This window comes from Gobio gobio (assembly GCF_949357685.1).
Source record: "Gobio gobio genome assembly, chromosome: 23".
NCBI lineage: Eukaryota > Metazoa > Chordata > Actinopteri > Cypriniformes > Gobionidae > Gobio > Gobio gobio.
The window spans coordinates 10,634,332-10,646,197 of record NC_137119.1 but is presented as its reverse complement, the minus strand read 5'-3'; positions in this window follow the sequence as shown (position 1 = coordinate 10,646,197).

Below are 11,866 nucleotides of genomic sequence, written 5' to 3'. Positions count from 1 at the left end.
ACTATTGTCAATTCTTGATAATTTGCAAACCCAGTATAAATTGTATTAGTTGTAGTTGTGTTGGTTACATCATGTCTGCCTGTCATGTTTTTATCCTTATACGGTTTTTAATTGTAACAGTAGCAAACCCACAAGAGTGATCAGGCGTTAATATTCAAAGTCACAGTAAGTCTTATGCTGCGTTCTATTATTTATCCGTGTCGGAGCTCCGACTAGGAAGACAGACGTTACCTAGCAACACGCACCAACACGCCTCCTTTCCTCGGATTTTGCCGCTCGGAAGTTTGGACAACCGTGAGGACACCGAGCAAGAATTCCGAATCGGAATACAAGATGGCTGCGACCTGTGTGACTTGTAAGTATGAATTGTTTTCATTGTTTTTGGACCGATTTAGTTGTTTAAATGTTCATTTGGCAAAGATGTTCAGATATCTCTATGCCTAGTAGACCTACAACCAGTGTTGGGCACGTTACTTTAAAAAAGTAATTAGTTATAGTTACTAGTTACTTCTTACAAATAGTAACTGAGTTAGGAACTGAGTTACATCATTATAAAAGTAACTAATTACCAGGGAAAGTAATTACTGCGTTACTTTTTTTTTTTCCCCCAAATGTTCAAATATGTCAAATAACTTGGATGCCCCCAATATTAGATATGTTAAATGAATGAATTGGACACTAAATAGAATAAATTATTATTATAAAACATTGTACATTAATGTACACTATTGTAATGTTACTGTGGGACAATGTAAGAGACACCTATCAAATTCAATGCATTATTGTAAATATTATCAGTAGGCCTACTATAGTGTAAATATTGTGTAAATATTATCAGTACTATACTTTCCTTTGGTAGTGGAGCTAACGTTATCACCTGGGTTTTTAGCCACTAATTTTGTGGCATATGATGATGTGAGGCGCTTCAGAATCACTTGCCACCGGCGTGTAGAGACTCTTTCTTCCTGGGCATAAGTTGCATGTTACATAAATATTCTTACCTTTCACCTCAACGAGGGAAAAGTAGCGCTTATACTTCCAGTTTGCGAAAGCTACCTTTGAAGTCGTTGGACCATCGCTGAATGTGCATATGCGTGTGTTGATTACTCGTTACTGAAAAAAATAATTCAGTTAGTAACGCCGTTTATCTGTAACGCCGTTATTCCCATCACTGCCTACAACAAACGTTCATTAAAAAGGGTACTGTACCCGCCTTTTTCAAACTGGCGCAGCGCTGACTCGCGGTAGGTAACGTTAGAAAATGCATGATTTGATTTGATAACGTTAACCTAGATTATTGTTAGCTATTATTAGGCGCATAACCAAGTGTGTGTGCGGAGTGTGGAGCGCGTACTACATGACGAGGCGCCATCCATGTTTTTCTCCGACTCGGACGCGCAAAACATACCAGAACGCTTGAAGTGTGGAAGTGACGTCATATCCGAGGGCCGAGTCGGATCGTTGACCATAATGGAACGCAGCATTACAGTACTACAGTTCACACTGGGATATGTACTTTTTTTAAAGTAGTCTCTTATGCTGAATATGCTCACTTTTCCCCAGGATTCTTTGATGAATAGAAGGTTCAAAAGAACAGCATTTCTCTGAAATAGAAAGCTTTCAAAAAAATCCTAAAAATATTTTTCAACACTGATAATAATAGATGTTTGTTGAGCATCAAATCATCATAGAATGATTTGTGAAGGATCATGTGACACTGAAGACTGGAGTTATAAATATGTTGATAAATTCAGCTTTGATCACAGGAATAAATTACACTTTACTATATATTCACATGGAGAACAACTGTTCCCTTTCGTTCAGTCACTACGACGTACGTTAGTGACTAACGAATGGGGGTTTCGCTTAGAAGCCAATTATCTTCGAGTATTCAACAGCGCCCAATGGCAGTGCCAATGCCATGGGCATGCGGAATTTGCATGCGTAACTCCGCCCCACCTCGTGGGTATATAAGGAAGTACGCTGGCAACATCGCATTATGTTTCTGCTGCAGGAGCCAAGAGGATCTCTTCACTCCTTCAAGCCTGATCTGAGTCTTCGACAGCTTTTCGAGACGAGCAGCTTTCCAGAGGCGTTGGTGTTACGGCGCGTTCCAGTGATCATCATACTGCCTGCCTGCTGATCTGCGCAGTGGTCCGCTAGACAGCTGGTGTGTGGTCCCTGGGCGCTTCGGCGTTCTCTGCGAGGCTTCCTCTCCTAAAAGAGCTTACACGTGACGCGTCCTTTTCAGGATGTCTCGTCCGTGTACTTCTGGGTGTGGTCGGTCGTTATCTCCCTCTGATGGGCACACACACTGCCTGGTATGTTTGGGCTTTCAACATGCCCAGGCAGCGTTTGTGGATGAGTCATGTTCCCACTGCGGGACCATGACCATCGCGGTGTTGCGGTCAAGACTCCATGACCTTCGTACAGAAGTGAGAGTCCCCTCTACCACACCCCGATCTACTGAGTCCCGGAGGCCCAGTACTTTGGCTGGTGGTCAGGGTGACCTGACGGTTACGGTGTGGAACAAAGCCCAGACGCTCATGCCTCGGGCCACACCCCCGTCTTGCACACTGCAACCCGCGAGTGTTCAGACGCAGATCGCGGGGCCGGCTCCGGCCCCCCCGCGTGTCTCGTTTGGCGCTCCAGAGGAAGATGCGATGTCGATCACCGCATCACAAGGTGGGCTCGAGTCCTCTGAGGATGATGACTCGGCTGTGCTGCCGCCTTCGGGCGCGCCAGCATTGCCCGAGTCGGACCCAGAGCTGACAGCCATGTTGTCTCGGGCAGCCGCGAGCCTAGAGATAGAGTGGAACCCTCCACCCTGTCCCGAACGCTCAAGGCTCGATGATTGGTTTTTGGGAGCCCGCGCTGACAGCAGTCAGTCCCCGCCCCCAATACCTTTCTTTCCCGAGCTGCATGAGGAACTCGCGCGGTCCTGGAAGTCCCCGTTGTCTTCCCGTGACCGTTCGGCGACTTCCTCCGCCTTCTCCGTCCTCGATGGGGTGGCAGCTAAAGGGTACACTGGGGTCCCTCCAGTTGAACGTTCTGTTGCGATGCAACTGTGTCCTCAGAGCGCTTCAACCTGGCGTGGCGATCCTAAGCACCCCTCCAAAGCCTGTCGATTCACATCAACCTTGGTGTCGAAATCGCACAGAGCCGCGGGGCAGGCTGCCGCTTCGCTGCATGCCATGGCGATCCTCCAGGTCTACCAGGCCAGGATCCTCAAGGACATGCACGAGGCCGGAGTTGATCCGGGGCTCTTAAATGAGCTGCGTGCCGCCACCAACCTCGCTCTCCGGGCGACGAAGGTGACCGCACGCTCCCTGGGTCAAGTGATGTCCACAAATGTGGTCCAGGAGCGTCACCTTTGGCTGAACCTGGCTGATATGCGGGACACCGAGCGGACCCGGTTCCTCGATGCCCCCATATCCCAGGCCGGCCTCTTCGGCGGGGCGGTTGAGGACTTTGCCCAACAGTTCTCAATCGCCCAGAAGCAGACTGAGGCTATCAAACACGTACTGCCCCGGCGGCCAGCTGCTGCTTCCACCCAGCCGCCGGCACAGTTGCCTCAGTCTGCTCCACGCCGAGGACGCCCTCCTAAGGCTCCCGCCCCTCCCACCCGGTCCAAGCAGCAGCCTTCACCCGGGCCGGGTCGCGGAGGAAGCCGTAGGAAGGCGTCCAAGTCCCCTCAGGCCGCCCCGCGCCCCGCTAAACGCCAGGCCAAGCGGCGCTCCTGAGACGGACGACTCAGGGATGGGAAATTCTTTCGAGGAGATGGTAGCAGGACCACTCCTTCCCCCGGTGGAGGGCCGGGGGAGAATCCTTTGTTCAGCTGCTGGCCCCCGGGTCAGCAGCACCCTAATTTGGTCAAAGAAAGAATTAACACTCCCATCCCTGAGCCCACAGAGTCCGGTGATGACGGTGCGCGCCACCCACGGGTCCCGCCACTCGCATCCCACTCTGTCGCCAGCCTCCTGGCAGAGCAGACCCCAGTGGAACGTGCGTCCTTCCCTGGTCTCCTCTGTCAGGACGCAGCTGTCAACCGTGCCCCCGCACCGGGACGCCCCACAGCCTCCCTTGTCCGGGCCGGTGACGCTGCATCGCTGCAAGCCCACACCGGGTACGTCTGTACTCCGTATGACCCCGCTGGTGCAGTTTCTGGATGTCTGGCTTCAGCTTCCAGGGCTGTCCCGCTGGGTCGCGCGGACCGTCAGGCGCGGCTACGCGATTCAGTTTGCGCAGGTTCCTCCCTGCTTCCGGGGAGTCCGTTCCACCATGATCGGGGCCAACGCCCCCGTCATGCGAGCGGAGATTGCCACCCTACTGGCGAAGGGTGCGATCGAACCTGTCCCTCCAGCCGAGATGAATTACGGGTTTTACAGCCCGTACTTCATTGTACCCAAAAAGACCGGTGGGCTACGGCCAATCCTGGACCTGTGCGTCTTGAACCGTTACCTTCACTGGTTTCCGTTCAAGATGTTGACAGCGAAACGCCTTTTCGAATGCGTTCGTCCACACGATTGGTTTGCAGCGATCGACCTGAAGGACGCCTACTTCCATGTCTCCATTTTACCTCGACACAGACCGTTCCTACGGTTTGCTTTCGAGGGGCGGGCATATCAGTACGCAGTTCTACCATTCGGGCTATCTCTGTCCCCTCGCGTCTTTACGAAGATTGCCGAGGCAGCCCTTGCGCCCCTTCGGCAGCACGGGGTTCGCATCCTGAATTACCTCGACGACTGGCTCATACTGGGTCACTCTCGAGAGCAGGTTTGCGGACACAGAGATCTGGTGCTCCATCACCTAGCCCGTCTGGGCCTTCGGGTCAACTGGGAGAAGAGCAAACTTTGCCCCGCGCAGAGGATCTCTTTTCTTGGTATGGATATCGACTCGGTCGCCATGTGCGCGCAGCTTTCGAGCGCGCGCGCGCAGTCTCTGCTGACTTCCCTTCGACAAATCGAGGGCAAGAGTGCGGTTCCACTGAAACTATTTCAGAGGCTCCTGGGGCATATGGCATCTGCAGCCGCGGTAACGCCGCTCGGATTGCTTCATATGAGACCGCTTCAGCACTGGCTACGCGATCGAGTCCCGAGATGGGCATGGCGGTCTGGCACGCTCCGGGTACAAGTGACTCGGGCCTGCTTACAGACACTCACCCCGTGGTCGAACCTCAGTTTTCTACGGACCGGAGTGTCCTTAGAACGAGCTTCCAGGCATGTTGTTGTGACAACAGATGCATCATCCACGGGCTGGGGTGCCATGTGCAATGGACAAGCAGCCGCGGGCTCCTGGACAGGACCCCAGCGTCTTCTGCATGTCAATTGCCTCGAGTTACTGGCAGTACGGTTCGCCCTGCACCGTTTCCGAGCGTTGCTGAGGGGTCAACATGTACTAGTCAGGACAGACAACACGGCCGTAGTAGCGTACATCAACCACCAGGGCGGTCTACGCTCCCACCGTATGTCTCAACTCGCCCGCCATCTCGTTTTGTGGAGTCAGAAGCGCCTGAGGTCCCTTCGTGCTGTCCACATCCCGGGAGACCTGAACTGTGCAGCCGACGAGCTCTCACGGATTCAGCCTCTCCCCGGAGAGTGGAGACTCCACCCCCAGACGGTCCAGCTGATATGGGAACGGTTCGACGACGCACAGGTAGATCTGTTTGCCTCCCAGGACTCTTCCCATTGCTCCCTGTATTATTCCCTGACCGAGGGCACCCTCGGCACGGATGCACTGGCGCACAACTGGCCGTCAGGGCTACGCAAGTATGCGTTTCCCCCAGTGAGCCTTCTTGCACGGGTACTGTGCAAGATCAGGGAGGACAAGGAGCAGGTCATGTTGGTCGCCCCGTATTGGCACAGCCAGACCTGGTTCCCAGAACTTTTACTCCTTGCGACAGCCCCTCCCTGGCCTATTCCTCTGAGACCGGACCTCCTCACTCAGAGACGGGGCACCTTTTGGCACCCGCGTCCAGCGCTCTGGAAGCTCCACGTGTGGCTTCTGGACGGGACGCGGCAGGTTTGAGTAGCCTTCCACCTGCGGTGGTCGCTCCCATCACTTCCGCTAGAGCTGAGTCTACGCGACGCCTCTATGCGTTGAAGTGGAACCTCTTCGTCACATGGTGCTCTTCCCGCCAAGAAGACCCCTGGAAATGCCCGATCGGGTCCGTGCTATCGTTTCTCCAGGAGGGGGTGGAGCGAAGGCTGTCTCCCTCCACCCTTAAAGTATATGTGGCCGCAATATCTGCCTACCACGATCTCCTGGGGGACAAAAAGGTAAGTCAGCACGACCTGATCATCAGGTTCCTGAGGGGGGCGAGGAGACTGAATCCTCCTCGCTCTCCTCTCGTTCCCTCTTGGGACCTCTCAGTAGTCTTAAGTGCTCTGCAGAGGCCTCCCTTTGAGCCTTTGCGGTCGGCTGAGATTAAGTTCTTGTCTATGAAGACGGCTCTGCTGACCGCATTGGCCTCGCTTAAGAGGGTCGGGGATCTGCAAGCATTTTCGGTTGACGAAGCGTGCCTTGAGTTCGGGCCGGCTAACTCTCACGTGATCCTGAGACCCCGGCCCGGATATGTGCCCAAGGTTCCTACCACTCCGTTCCGAGATCAGGTGGTGAACCTGCAAGCGCTGCCTTTGGAGGAGGCAGACCCAGCCTTGGCATTGCTCTGTCCAGTACGCGCTCTCCGCGCCTACGTAGACATGACGCAGTGTTTCAGGACCTCAGACCAGCTCTTTGTCTGTTATGGTGGAGAGCGGAAGGGAAGTGCTCTCTCAAAGCAGAGGTTGTCTCACTGGATAGTGGACACCATTGTTTTGGCGTACCAGCAGCAAGGCCGACCATGTCCCCTTGGTGTGAGGGCACACTCCACCCGGAGTGTGGCCTCCTCTTGGGCTCTAGCGCATGGCGCCTCGCTAACAGACATCTGCAGAGCTGCAGGCTGGGCGACACCCAACACATTCGGCAGATTCTACAATCTCCGAGTGGAGCCAGTGTCCGACTATGTATTCGCCCCTACGGGTGGCCGGTAATGGGCCAGGCTCAGGTGTCTTCGCTTGCTCGCCATTCCACTCCCAGGACTGGATACGTGCGATATTTCCTCAGGTGAGCTCCCCGAGAGCCCTGAGCTCCTCCAGCACTGCTTACGCCGACATCAGTTCAGTCTGCCCTTTCGAGCCCAGACCCTCATGTCCGGCCAGGTGCTCCGTGTGCATGGTTCCCCTCCGGCGACCCCCACACGAGTATTTCCACCGTAAGCCTCCTCAGCGAGCAGGTGTCTTTCCCTTGGCAAGTCCCTGCCACCCCTAGGGTTAAAAATCCACCTTCGGCTGGTACCCTAGTGATCTTCCATATGCAGCCCTCAGCGGGTCATATGTGTATTCTCTAAGCCCTCCCTTCGGTAGGCATCTTGGCATTCCCTCACTGGGATATGCTTCCCAGTGTACCTTGGTATTCCTGTGATAAGTGGGAGTCCTTCGTCCGTACTAGTCTTACGACAGGGTACTCACACTTACGCAGGGCACTGGATGACAGCTGAGTGGCGTTGTTGTATTGGAACCCCCATTCGTTAGTCACTAACGTACGTCGTAGTGACTGAACGAAAGGGAACGTCTCGGTTACGTGTGTAACCCTCGTTCCCTGAGGAGGGAACGGAGACGTACGTTTCCTCTGCCACGTCAGCTGTGCTGCCTGGAACGCGGAGTTCAGTCTTGGCTCCTGCAGCAGTAACATAATGCGATGTTGCCAGCGTACTTCCTTATATACCCACGAGGTGGGGCGGAGTTACGCATGCAAATTCCGCATGCCCATGGCATTGGCACTGCCATTGGGCGCTGTTGAATACTCGAAGATAATTGGCTTCTAAGCGAAACCCCCATTCGTTAGTCACTAACGTACGTCTCCGTTCCCTCCTCAGGGAACGAGGGTTACATACGTAACCGAGACGTTTTACATTATAATATTATTTTACAATATTTCTGTTTTTACTGTATTTTTAATCAAATGAATGCAGCCTTGGTGACTTATTTTAAAAACAAGAAATGTTGATTTCTTTCAAACATCAAACAGAGCTTTTATTTTGGCGGAAATAAAATGTTATTTTTTGTATTCCATTCAACTGTGTAGAAAGAACCTTTTTATTTTCTAAATAAAAACCTCCAAAATGTAGACTACACAACTTATCATTTCAAGGGAGAAACTGGAAGCTATGCTGTCTACTCTGTCCAAAACATGCAGCACGTCAGACAAGATATTCGCACTAAACCATATAGCGCATTCTCAAATCCATCCATTCATAAAAAGGTTACCAGGCAACTGACGAGTACGTTTTAGCGCCGATTTTTCTGCACTTTGGACTTTGAACCCTGGCTAACAAGTGAATAGTGTCCAGCCGATGGCGCCGAATCAATCCGTGCATATATTAGAAAACTTTTTGTAATTTATTGCAATAATTGTTTAAGGCCATTTCGCGATTTCAATCTTCATAAAATAACTTTGCCGGAGAGTAATTTATTGTGCTCTTGGGGGCCCTCTGGTGGCCAAGGGGGCCCTAAGCAGCCGCTTAGTTCGCTTATGCCTAGGGCGAGAAGGACCTGGCTGCAGCCTGAAGATTGGGCGGGGTTGCACCTGGGGGGCGGGGTTGCACGTGTCACCCCGCCCATAACGCTTCTCCTTGGTTAGTGGCAAAGTATGACGTCGGTCGAGGCGGGGTCGCACTTGGGGCGGGACTGCACGACTCGTCCCGCCCACAACTCTTCTCATTGGTTAGTGACGTCAGACTTGACACTGATCCCAAAACAGGAAATGTGGTAGAAAGCAATGCTTACAGTTTCTTATATACTTATGAAGTGCGTGCTATCATGTAGAAAACAAAACTGTGAATCCGTTAATTACTTATATCTGATGATAATATATATTATCAAACACATTGTAAGTTTGTTAACATTTGGATAACGTTATTTTTGTTCATGTATATTGTTTATTTACAACTTATTTGTAAGTTATTTCTGTTTTATTACCATTTCATATTGTAAGTGCTTTGGTTGCACATTAATTATTAAAGGGGTGGTAAACCACGATTTCACTATTCTAACTTTAGCTAACGTGTAATGTTGCTGCTTGAGCATAAACAACATCTGCAAAGTTTCAACGTTCAAAGTTTAAAGCAAAGGGAGATATCTGCTTTTAAAGAAATCAGTTTCTAAGAACTACAGCGAACGGCCAGTAGGCGACTACACACATTCCTCCAGGGTTGGTGACATCACCAGGCTCAATATTTACATAAACCCCTCCTCCGAGAATATTAAATAGGGGGGGGTGAGGCCATTTTGTATCGCGGCGCTGTTGTGGTATAGTTAGGCTGGAGTGTTGTTGCCGCGATGCTGAGGAAACGCTGTTATTTTCATCCGGATTGCAGGTCTGGGGTACTTGCTCTGTTCAGCAGTCCTTGGGACGGGGGTGCGTTGCAGAGTGTTTAACATACAGCATGTTATATCCACGTGTGTTTGAGTCAGCGGGGAATCAGGCGCGCGCAGGGCTCCCTGCAGCACATCTAACAGAGGAAAACATCCACCGTCTTCGCGATTTCAATGCCAGATTTGCACAACGTCAGCTGCGTGAAAAAAACACTGCCGGTGCGTGGATGCACGACGCGCGCGCTGCACATTTCACGGAGGACAACACGATCTTCCACAAACTTTGCGAGTTCAATACAGGATATGCACAACGGCTTGTCCTGAAAGCTGGATTTACAAACAGAAGCTGTTCACGGGCCACAACCTGTAAGTCTGATTTATTTTTCATCGATGTGTTTTCCTGTAATAGGTAGTAGCAAGGAAGTAAACAGATGACAACGCTGTTCTGCAAACCAGTCTGTTAAAAGCTCATTCATACTTAACGTTATCCGACGAACACCTAACGTTACAAACATTAACGTTAAAATCTCAACAGCGAACCTGGCATTAGTGTAAATGATTCTTTGAGTAGAGCTTTTATGTATTGTTTATCTACAGGCATGCTAAACATGGTTCTGTGTGTGATTTGGCTAACTTACTAGTTAAAGCCAGTGCTTATGCTGCCTTCACGTGCTATCGGAATTATCGTAAATACGAGTTTCCTAGGTAAAAATTGCACATGAACGCCCTCTGATGTCGTGTTTACCACTGGGAAGTTCGGAAATAATTTTGATACCCCAATTCCCGAGATGGGCGTGTCATAAGCTTTAAACATGGTGGCGGGGAGAACTAGATTGCTGTGGCAGGTGTGGTTTTATTGTTTTTTTTCCAAAACAGCTAGGTCGTCTTGTCTTGACATTAATGCTGTACATATTTACATGTAAGAGTAATCATATGAAGCGTATTGTATGTTTTTGTACACAGCGAAAATAGCCTGCATTTGACTGAAATTACAGAATCAGCAGAAAACGGACTAACTGGAATGTTTACATGGTTGTCGGTGCATGGGACACTACATTTGATGTTGGTTTTAATAAGATTTTCCCAATAAATAGGCAAGAATAACCTGGTGTCCACCATGATTCCACTCCGACAACAAAGCACTTGAATGCAACAAGCTCGTAATCACGACTTCTAAAGTGGGAATTAGGACATTTCCGATAGCACGTGAAGGCAGCATTAGTGTTCGTTTTGGGTTAGTTCTTGCGACAGATATTTGGCTATAATCGTTCTAAAAATACAAAAGTTAAAGTGCCATTCAGTAGCGATCATTATAGATCCGCAGTCTTTACTATCGAGGACTGAACAGGTTCTGCTCGATCATCTTCATTCAAATGTTCTGGGTCTGATTCGGGCTCAGATTGGTGTGGTTTTATTGACGCCGTTGTTTCTAATGCTGCTTTCACGTGCTCTCGGAATTATCGTAAATACGAGTTTCCTAGGTAAACATTGCACATGAACGCCCTCACATTTTGAAACTTGAATGCTATGAGCTCGTAATCACGACTTCAGAAATCGGAATTATCAAATTTCCGATAGCACGTGAAGGCAGCATAATACTGAACAGCCTCCGGTAAGGGGCGTGACGTTTCCGACGTGCACTGCGGTTAGCGAATCACAACACACTGGGCCAGCTAACCAATCTGAGCCCACTGCGTATTTTTGAGGGACTGGCTTCATACAACCCGGAAAGCATCAGACCGTTTTACAAGGAGGGACAGAGCAGTGTAGAATAAAGGTCAAATATATGAAAAATAAGGCAATTTTTTTTTAAACGAAGCATGAACACATGTTACAATGCACCCCACAAACACAGTCAAGCCTTCAAAAGAATGTGTTTTACCACCCCTTTAACATTTAAATAAAAGTGTAATATTCTCAGCAAGAGTGTCAAGTCTTAAAATGGCATTAATAATAATAGATTATGGATTTACTTGATAATGAAAAGGGTTATGGTAAAATGAATAACAAGCCAAGACAAGTAGTTAATTATTTAGGTATGAAACAGTTTAATTAGTTTTGATAAAGACAAACATACACCTCTCTTTTTGTACATATCTCTCGGTGTCTTTCTATACATCCTTCACACACTTACCTCTTTTAAATCACCTTTAATCATTCATTCATCCTTCCTTTCTTCACACACTTTCCTCTTTTAAATCACCTTTAATCATTCATTCATCCTTCCTTCACACACTTTCCTCTTTTAAATCACCTTTAATCATTCATTCATCCTTCCTTCACACACTTTCCTCTTTTAAATCACCTTTAATCATTCATTCATCCTTCCTTCACACACTTTCCTCTTTTAAATCACCTTTAATCATTCATTCATCCTTCCTTCACACACTTTCCTCTTTTAAATCACCTTTAATCATTCATTCATCCTTCATTTCTTCACACACTTTCCTCTT